Source organism: Syngnathus acus, unplaced genomic scaffold (genome assembly GCF_901709675.1).
Source record: "Syngnathus acus unplaced genomic scaffold, fSynAcu1.2, whole genome shotgun sequence".
Taxonomy (NCBI): domain Eukaryota; kingdom Metazoa; phylum Chordata; class Actinopteri; order Syngnathiformes; family Syngnathidae; genus Syngnathus; species Syngnathus acus.
In genome coordinates, this window is record NW_023590223.1 from 170,845 (window position 1) to 181,106 (window position 10,262).

Sequence of the window (10,262 nt, forward strand, 5' to 3'; positions counted from 1 at the left end):
CATGGTAGTCCACCCCTCACTTCCCTCGATACCACATCCATCACGATAGCAAACAGTAATGGGCTGAGCACTGATCCCTGGTGCACCCCTACCCTTACTTCAAACCCATTACTGTCGCCAACTCCTGTCCTAACAGCTGTGCAGGCTCTGCAGTAGAGAGCCATCACAGCCTTAACCAGTCCCTCTTCCACGCCCAACTTCCTTAGGGCCCACCTCAACACCTCCCTTGGCACCCTGTCGAACGCTTTTTCCAGGTCAACAAAAGCGAAGTACAACCTCTTCCTCTTCTCCTGGTGTTTCTCTTGCATCTGTCGGATGACAAAAATTGCGTCTGTTGTACCTTTACCAGGCATGAAGCCATACTGCATCTCGTCCACCTTTACCCGTGACCTCACCCTCCTTTCCAACACCCTCTCTAATAGCTTCATTCCATGCTCCAGCAGCTTTATGGCCCTGTATGACCCGCATGCGAGTGGGTCCCCCTTCCCTTTGAATAGAGGCACCAGGACGCTTCTTGTCCAGTCCCCCGGAATGTGCCCCTCAGCGATGACACTGTTACACAGGTCGGTCATCCACTGCACACCGACGTCTCCCGCTGCCTTAGCATCTCTGCCACCACTCCAGATGGTCCAGCTGCCTTTCCATCCTTCATGGCCTTCATGGCTTTCCCCACTTCTGTTCGCGTGATCGGGCCACATTCACCCTCCACTTCATCGCATCCCACCTCTCCATCCCAGTCATTCTCCACATTCAGCAGCTTCTCCATGTACCTTTGCCATACTTCCTTCACTCCTCTGTTGTCTGTCACAATGTTGCCATTCTCATCCTTCACACAGTTTGCACCGATCACATCACGCCTCTCCTTAACCATTTGCTTCGCTATCTTGAAGAAGCTCTTTTGTCCTCTCTCACTCTCCAATTCACTTACAAATTCTTTCCTCTTGGTCTCTTGGGCCTCCCTCACTGCTGCCCGTGACGCCCTCCTTGCCTCTACATACCGCGCTCGGTCTGCCTCCCTTTTAGATTTCTTCCATACTTTATGGCACCTCCTCTTCTCATTCACCGCTCTTTCGACGCTGTCATTCCACCACCATGTCTCTCTTTCTCTTGCTTTACCCTTTGACCATCCGCACACCTCCTCTGTAGCTTCAAGCAGAGCCTTCTTCATTGCCTGCCACTTGCCATCCACACCACCCGACTCCATCATCTCCTCCACTTCTGCTATATGCTCAATCTTCTCCCGAAACTCGTTTTTATTCCCTCCGCTATGTAGCTTCCACACCTTCAACTTGGGAGGATGCTTCTTAGCCCCCACCTCCTTGATCCGCAGAGTTAGGTCTCCGATGACTATGCGATGCTGAGACACACACTCTTCTCCGGGGATTGCCTTGGCATCCCTGACCAGGACGCGGTCCTCCTTTCTGACCATGATGTAATCTATTGTGCTCTTGCAGCCACCCGAACTGTATGTTACTAATTTGGCTTCGTCCTTCTTGAAAAGCGTGTTGCACAGCACCAGCTCCAGTGCGTCGCCGAACTCCAGGATCCTCTCTCCCTCTGTGTTCCGCATGCTGTACCCCTGTCCCCCATGTACCCCCTCAAAGCCATCTGACTCCCTCCCCACGTGTCCATTCAGATCACCTCCCAGAATTATAACCTCATTCTGGGGATCCCTGACAGCACCGTGATGGCCTTGTCCCAGAACGCATCCTTCTCGTCCTGACTTCTGCCAATTTGAGGGGCATAGATTGAAATTACGTTTGTCAGGCGCTTCCCAACGATCAACTTCACAAAGATGATCCGCTCATTTACCCTGCTAATGCTTAGCACTTGATCTATCCACTTTTCAGCGATAAGTACTCCAACACCACCAGTCCCTTCGTTACAGCCTTGCCAGAAGAAGTAATTTATTCCATTAATGAGAATTACATTGACCTTTATATTTTGCTTCATGTAGCCTGATCAAAATGAATAAAACTTCTCTCTGTATGTGCATTCACGTGTAACATTGAAGGAGGTGGATATTGTGTTTCAATATGTAAATATATACCATCATTGTCTATTAAGACACTAAAAGTTGATGGAACACATTTTGTTTTGAGACTGATGTGCTTATGGATGAAGATGACTTGTACTTGTGATTGTGCTTGTGAACAGTAAAGAGGAGTGCTTGTGCAATTGAGGGGGATGGTTATTGGTTTTTATTCAAAAACAATATTTTTTGCCAAATTACAATAGATTGACATGTGCCCATTCAAATGGGTACCACCAGAAATTAAACTGTATTGATAAACGAGGTCTTAAACGTGATTGTCTGTCTGCACTCAGCATAATTTCACTGTTTATGTGAACATGTTCACATATGTGTCGGTATGAATTACTTGACAGTATGACTGTTGCACGGAGTATGATATAGGCAGTTATCCGTTGCGATATTGATATTTTAACAGAGAAAGAAAGCTCCGCTTTCGCAGAGCATCAAAAAATTGAGATAGATTCTTATTGTTCCTCCCCACGGAAATCTTGAGTAAAAGGCCAAAGATTTATTCGATCTGAAGAGAAATAAGAGTGAGCTGATAATATGGGGAAAAGTTTATGTTTAATGTATCATGATATAGTGAGAGCCCTTCTGGTTGCTAGCAGGTCTTTATTCTCTCGCCCTAGAAAGGCTAAGAACATCAAGCCCGGGTGGAATAAATGGGTAGCTGGCCACCATGCAGAGGCCAATGAGGCCCACAAGCAATGTTCCCTCTAAGCTGCGCGCGTGCGCAATCGCGCACTGCCCGCACGTTCTCAGCGCACAAGAAATCTATCCAGCGCATTAATTGTCATGAGGTGTCTATTGCCGGAGGATAACTTTCTGACAGAAAAGCCAGTGGTCTGGATAACATCACAGCAGAGCATTTAAAGTTAGCTGGCCCCCGATTGACAGCGCTGCTGTCTCTCTGTTTCTCATGGCTTGCTGACTCACGGTACTCCATGAAGTCTGTAGTTCTGGTCCCTGTTATAAAAGACAAGGCTGGTAAAGTAGGATGTATTGCTAACTGTAGACCAATAGCTCTAGCTAGTATACTCTCCAAAGAGTACTTAACTCTGTCAAGAATTAGAAAAATTACTTCTTGACAGATTAAGTGTATATATAACTACCGTATTTTTCGGACTAAAAGTCGCTCCGCAATATAAGGCGCATTAGCCATAAAATGCACAATAAAGTGAAAGAAAAAAAAAAGATATAAGTCACTCCCGAGTATAAGTTGCATTTGGGGGAAATTTATCCGAAAAATCCAACGCCAAGAACAGACATGAACGAGCAACAACAGGCTAAACGATAGGTATACTAATGTGACATAAACACAAACGAAGAGCTGAGGACGGGCCTGACGTAACATTCAGAGTTATTCAAATAACTATTACATAAATAACACGTTTATCAAACTATCTGTGTCACTCCAATTCATTAAATCCATCGATCGTCCTTTATGGAAACGATGCCACGTATGTGCCACGCCGCTGACGTCTAAATATTCTAAATATTCCACAGACCCATATAACGATATATAAAGTATATATCAAATAACTATCATATAAACAACAATATTATCAAACCATCTGTGTCACTCCAAATCATTAAATCCATCGATCAAATTCCTCGTCCTTTTAACAAAGTACCAGGAAAGACGTGGGTTTGGTAAACGGCTCTTTATTTAACATAAAAAGAGTTCAACGAGCCAACAACTACTGAACTGTAACGATAAAAACATATACAAGTTGCTACACGAAATAAAATATATCAAATAACTATAACAGAAATAGTTCACCGCCACACGGCCCCAAGCACCGGCATCGACTTCCAGGCGTGTCTAAATCTAAACAGGTCTTCATGTCTAGTGTATCATCAAATTGAAAGAGGAAAATATAGGTAAACTGTTTGTGTGCTGTTTTGATCTTTGTTGTGGTGACCCCGAATGTCAGTGACAAAAGCCAAAAGAAAGAGGCAAATTTTTCATCTTATGTACAATTTTTAATTTGTTTCTCTTGACTCCAGTCGAGCAACCTGTGCTTGCTGATATTCACAATCCCTGCTTACTTTGCTGCCCTACCCCTTAAAAGAAGAAAAAGTTATTTTAGTCTGAGCAACCTGCTCCCTACTGAAAATAGGGTTTCCAACTAAGGTTTCCAACTAGGACGAGGGTTTCCAACTAGGGCTAGAGTTAGGGTTAGGGCTAGTTTGGAATGGGTATATAAAAAGTCTGCCCCACCTGAGGACCGAACTGTTGACCTTCAGATTGTGAGACTGACATGCTAGCACCTGCACTAATGAGGCTGTGCATTTGCAGTTTTACAATTCTTTTTTACTGTAAAATTGATCCAACCACCGGCCATTTCAATCAAACTGAACTTCACAGAAAGAAAAACTGACTTTAAGTCTGAGCATTCTGAAACTAGGGTTTCCAACTCAGGTTAGGGAAGCCAACTAAGGTTTCAAACTGTGGCCAGGGTTTCCAACGAGGATGAGGGTTTCCCACTAGGGCTAGAGTTAGGACTATATGAAAGTATGCCCCGTGTGAGGATCGAACTCACGACCTTCAGTATATGAGACTGACACGCTACCACCTGCGCCAACGACGCTATGTATTTGCATTTTGTGCAATTGTTTTTTACTGTAAAATTGATTCAACCATCGCCCATTTTGATCAAACTTAACTAGGCTAGGGCTAGGATTTCCAACTAGGACTAGGGTTTCCAGGAAGGGCTAGAGTTAGGGTTGGACTATATATAAATCATGCGCCGTGTGAGGACCGAACTCTCGACTTTCAGATTACGACACTGACGCGCTACCGCGTGCGCCAACGAGACTTTGTGGCACCTGTCTTAAAATTCTATTTTACTGTAAAAAAGATTCAACCACCGGCCATTTCCATCAAACTGAACTTCATCGAAAGAAAAAGTTACTTTTGTCTGAGCATTCTCAAACTTGGGTTTCCAACTAAGGTTTCCAACTGGGGCTAGGGTTTCCAACAAGGACTCGAGTTAGGGTTAGGACTAAATAAAACAGAGCCCCGTGTGAGGGTTGAACTCACGACCTTCAGTTTACTAGACTGACGCGCTACCGCCTGCGCTAACGAGGCGTGAGTAATTGGTCTTACAAAGGTAGTTTATTGTAAAATTCATTCAACCACCGGCCATTTCAATTAAACTCAACTTCACAGACAGAAAACTTTATTCTATTCTGAGCAACCTGTTATCTTCTGAAATTGACAATGATTTTACTGTGGACTAAGGAAAACAGCGCCCCGTGTGAGGGCCGCGCTCACAACCTTCAGATTTTGAGACTGATGCACGACCACTTGCACTAACAAGGTAATATGTCAATTGCATTACAATCCTCTTTTACTGTAAATTGATTAATCCACAGGCCATTTATGTCTGTAACAATTGTGAACTTCACTTGCCACAAAAGGCTGCAGTCATCAGAAGTCGTTGCCATGTTTCACTTGGTACAGTCTTTCACATGGCTATGTGGCCTAATGGATAAGGCGTCTGACTTTGCATCAGAGGATTGAGTGTTCAAGTCCATTCATGGTCAATTTAATATAATTCATATGAAATCAATGACTTTATTTCAGTCTGAACCAACTCTTGTATACTGTCAGAAAGGGTTTTGGTTTCTGATTTATTTTTTTGTTGTGCTGACTCCCCCCAATCTCAGTGCAACAAAGTGACAAAAACCAAAAGAAAAAACGCTTTCTCTATTACACACTAGGGCCAGCGTTTCCAACTAGGGCTAGGGTTTCCAACTAGGGTTCCAACTCTGGGTAGGGTTTCAAACTAGGAATTCCAACTGGGGCAAGGGTTTCCAATTAGGGTTTCCAACTTGGGCTGGGGTTTCCAACTAGAGACAACATTGGACAGCTGCCACTTGTTGGGAACCTTTAAATGTTTAGTCTTATCAACGAATGTGTTTCAGAGGCTAGATTTAAAACGTGGCTGCTGGTTTTCGTGAACCAAACCCATTAAAAAAAAGTGAAAGAATGAAACAATTCTCAATAGGAGAAGCCTGGTTATCTCAGTTGGGAGAGCATGAGACTCTTAATCTCATGGTTGTGGGTTCAAGCCACACGTTGGGCGTCCCTGCTTGTTGGGAGCCGTTGAATTCTTAGTCTTATCAAGGCCACACTTAAAAAGTTTCACATGGCGATGTGGCCTCATGGATAAGGCGTCTGACTTCGGATCAGATGATTGAGCTTTCGAGTCCCTTCATAGTCAATTTAATGTGTCATGCTTTAGAAATCAAAAACTTTACTTCAGTCTGAACCAACTCTTGATTGATTGATTGAACTTTATTCATCCCACAGCGGGGAAATTCACTTGTCACAGCAGCGCATATGAGTGCAAGAATAATACGAGTGCAAGAATAAAACAAGTGCCAGAATTACAAAAAGGGTCAATAACAGACAAGGATAAACACAAGTGCTGCTAGTAGAGGCGAAACACATTCATTTTTATCAGGTGGCATGCATGTTGTAAAGTCTGACAGCAGAGGGAATGAAGGACCTGCGGAACCGTTCCTTCCTACACCGAGGGTGCAAAAGTCTGCCGCTAAAGGAGCTGCTCAGGGACCGCACAATCTCATGGAGGGGTTGAGAGGTGTTGTCCATGATGGATTTAAGCTTAATCAACGTCCTCCTCTCACCCACAACCTCAATGGAGTCCAGGGGACAGCCCAGAACAGAGCTCGCTCTTCTGACCATCTTATTCAGTCTCCCCCTGTCCCAGTCAGTACTGCCCCCACCCCAGCAGACCACAGCGTAGATGATGGCCGAGGCCACCACAGAGTCATAGAAGGTCCGGAGGAGAGCCCTGCACACACCGAAGGACCTCAGTCTCCTCAGCAGGTGGAGGCGACTCTGGCCCTTTTTGTACAGGGCGTGGGTGTGATCAGTCCAGTCCAGTTTGTTGTTAAGGGGAACACCCAGAAATTTGTAGTTCTCCACTACCTCAATGCCCGATCCCTGGATGTTCACCGGAGTGAAGATGGGTGCTGTCCTCCCGAAGCTCACAATCAACTCCTTTGTCTTGCTGGTGTTCAGCTGAAGCTGGTTGAGCTCAGACTAGCTGACAAAGTCCTTGATGACCAATCGATATTACAGATCGTTCCCCTACGAGACATTTCCAACAATGGCCGTGTCGTCGGAGAACTTCTGGATGTGGCAGTGAGCGGTGTCATGACTAAAGTCTGAAGTGAACAGGGTGAAAAGGAAAGGAGAGAGCACCATACCCTGGGGAACACCAGTGCTGCAGCGCACCACGTCGGACTCACAACGATGTAACCTCACGTACTGCGGCCGGTCGGTGAGGAAGTCCGTTGTCCATGCAGCCAGGCGCTGGTCCACACCCGGCTTCTTTATCTTCGCCCTAAGCAGTGACGGCTGGATGGTGTTAAAAGCGCTGGAGAAATCGAAGAACATGATCCTCCCAGTGCTCCTATAGAGGCTTTGCAGCTGACGTCATCAGCCGCGCACATTAGCTTGGCGGTCATCTTGCCGGTCAACATTTCAGTGCCGGTCAACGACTCACACACGCTTTCTTGTTACATCTGCTGCTATTTGAGCTTGAAAATGCCGGAAACCTGCTGTGCTGTTGGATGTAGCAATAGACGAGGCGATAAACCTTCTATAGATTTCCGGCAAACATCCAAAAACGCGATAAATGGATCGCGGCGATTCGTCGTGAACGATGGAAACCTACGATTTACACAAGGATATGCAATGAGCACTTCATATCAGGTATGTAAACTATTCACCCCTGATTTGTTTCACAAAATGTGAAATAATACAATATGGGATGATACAAATATGATTGTTGAAAATGCTGGGTGCATTTTTAGAAAGGCAGCAAGAGCAGCAAGGCAGGGAATGGGATGATTTCTTCAGTTCACCCCCCCCCCCCCTCCGTTTTTATTTTTTGTTTATTTTTTCATGATGCTTCATCTGATTGGCTTGAAAATCATATTGGAATTGAACAATTAATTCTCATGAGTGAATGCATTAGGAAATTTCAAAAGAAATTATTATGAACCTTGTGAAACAATTTTTTTTTAATGAAGCATTTTTGAACAAGAGGCTTTTTGTTACTTCATTTGGCACAAGGTAAAATCTACATTGATAACGTTTTCAAGCCATTGGCACGAGGTTAAATTTTTATTGGTTAAGTTTTCAAGCCAATCAGATGAGGCATCATGCAAAAATAAACAAAAAATAAAAATGGTAGCAACTTGAACAGACAGGTACAGTTTACTGAATGATTTCACTCTATTGAGTTTTTTAATATGTCAAGTTATGAAATGCCATTACGAAACAAACTGAACTGGGTATATCCCCTTCAACAACGTGCTTAATTATTTATGGTAGTCATTATGAATAATGTGATTGTTTAATTGTTTCAGGTGCAAAAAGCGAAGATCCACTATCCCCAGACTATGTGCCAAGTATATTTGAGCATACCGAGTCACCTCACAAACGAAAACTCAAATGTTCATTGAAGATCTTTGAGAGAAGACAAAATCTCAAGCAGCGCAAGAGAGACCGCGAGAGGGCATTGGCAGCAGCAGCAGCACTTGTCAATATTTCCCAGTCTGTCCCTTGTGAAAAGCTGGTGAAGATGTGATGTTGCTTGGCCCCTGGACTCTTCTTCAACCGCAGATATCTGAAAAACATTTTAATAAAAATTGTTTTCACTATGATTAGATTATTTGTAACAGGTTGGAGAACAATAAATTATTTATGATATATATATTAATGACTAAGTGCGAAAAAAATGCAAACCTGCTCTCTGGTAATGGAATGCAACTTTTCCAGCTCTGACCGGCATTTTAGTGCAAGTTCATCTGGGCTGAGTTTCATATTGCCAGAATCGTACAGCTGGGAGAGAGGTACAGGAAGCTTTCGCTTCACTGCCCTTGGCACAAAGTTGTCAGCATAGTCAGGGACAATGCTCAAAATTGCTGGTCTTCCACCGCATTCAGACAAAGCCTTGTAAAAGGCAGCTTTCTGCTCTTCAGTTGGTGGAGGAACATTCAGCAGTTTTCTCGCAGCACTTTCCTCAGGAGTTGAAACTTCTGACTTTCGTTTCTGGGCTGGACGGGCAAAATCGATATTGCATCCTTCAGCATATTCTATGTGCGATGGTGATGGTTTCAGCCACTGACAAGGTAGTGATGTGCATGAAGTGGCCGTCTTCATACGTATTAATGTCTCCAGGGCGAACAGGGATGCTGCTGAATGTGAACATGTTTCACCCAATCCAGCCATGCAGGTACAGTGGCAGCACAGGATCTGACCATCTTTCGCTATTGCTACCCAAGGTCTGAGGGGAGGATCATTCATCCGTTGAGAGTGTTTTACCTGAAACAGATAATATGACATACCTTATATTATTATCAGTCCCTAATTTGGATATAATATACAAGGCTAGACCTCTTACTGTCCATTTATGCATATTTTACCTGGCATTTGGTAAATTTTCTCATGAATCATTCATTAAATTAGCTTGAAAATTTAAACCTGGTTCATTTTGAGCAAGAGACCAAAAGGAATTATCAAGCATGAATTCTAAAAAGTATTTTTGTAGAAATTGTTGCATAAGCTCTATATTGAATAGTTGGAAATTATGTAATGTTTTATTGTAGGAATTAATTTCTCAGATTTCAATGATATTTTCCTTACCTTGGTCATGAGAAGAAATCGATTCTGTTTGGAATCTGCCATATCAGCCCATCATGCACAAAACCTGCTGTAAAATACTTGTAGGCATCCAGACTCTTGTATGCCTTAAGGTCCTTTCCAGTGTACGGAGATGGTGAATCGACGAGGTAATTATAAATATCTGGATATGAGAGATCAGGCAGGTCGGCTGTTGCAAAATGCTCAGGTGATTTTAGCATGCTTCTCGGTAAAAGGTACGGATCCGTTGTGCCAACAAGGTTCAACTTCTCTCTGTAACGTTTCTTGGATTCTTTATCCAAATGCCCAACTTCATTGGATAGCAAATCAGCCATAATTCGGATGAAATCGGTGAAAATGTAGCGCAGAAATCAAACTGAATCTGTACGAACACGTAGGAACGAGCTGACCGGTTGACCGCCAAGATGGCGGCATAACACAAAATCACGTGATAAAATCACATGACTGCAAAGCCTCTATAGTCCTCCAGGTGAAGCAGTGTTCTGTGCAGTAAATAAATCACTGCATCGTCCACCACAA

General features: G+C 43.8%; 1 long non-coding RNA gene and 3 other non-coding genes across 4 annotated transcripts; all 4 read right to left on the reverse strand.

Moving 5' to 3' along the window:
- Positions 1-2,458: 2,458 nt before the first annotated feature.
- Positions 2,459-2,570, reverse strand: LOC119118906. Its single transcript, XR_005097007.1, has one exon. It is a non-coding gene; the product is annotated as a U5 spliceosomal RNA (small nuclear RNA).
- A 1,986-nt stretch (positions 2,571-4,556) lies between these two features.
- On the reverse strand, positions 4,557-4,629 carry trnam-cau. Its single transcript has one exon. It is a non-coding gene; the product is annotated as a tRNA-Met (tRNA).
- Positions 4,630-5,056: 427 nt separating this feature from the next.
- On the reverse strand, positions 5,057-5,129 carry trnat-agu. Its single transcript has one exon. It is a non-coding gene; the product is annotated as a tRNA-Thr (tRNA).
- Positions 5,130-8,785: 3,656 nt separating this feature from the next.
- On the reverse strand, positions 8,786-10,055 carry LOC119118894. Its single transcript, XR_005097001.1, has 3 exons — positions 10,034-10,055; positions 9,506-9,524; positions 8,786-9,404 (listed from the first exon to the last, which is right to left on the reverse strand). It is a non-coding gene; the product is annotated as an uncharacterized LOC119118894 (long non-coding RNA).
- Positions 10,056-10,262: the final 207 nt, after the last annotated feature.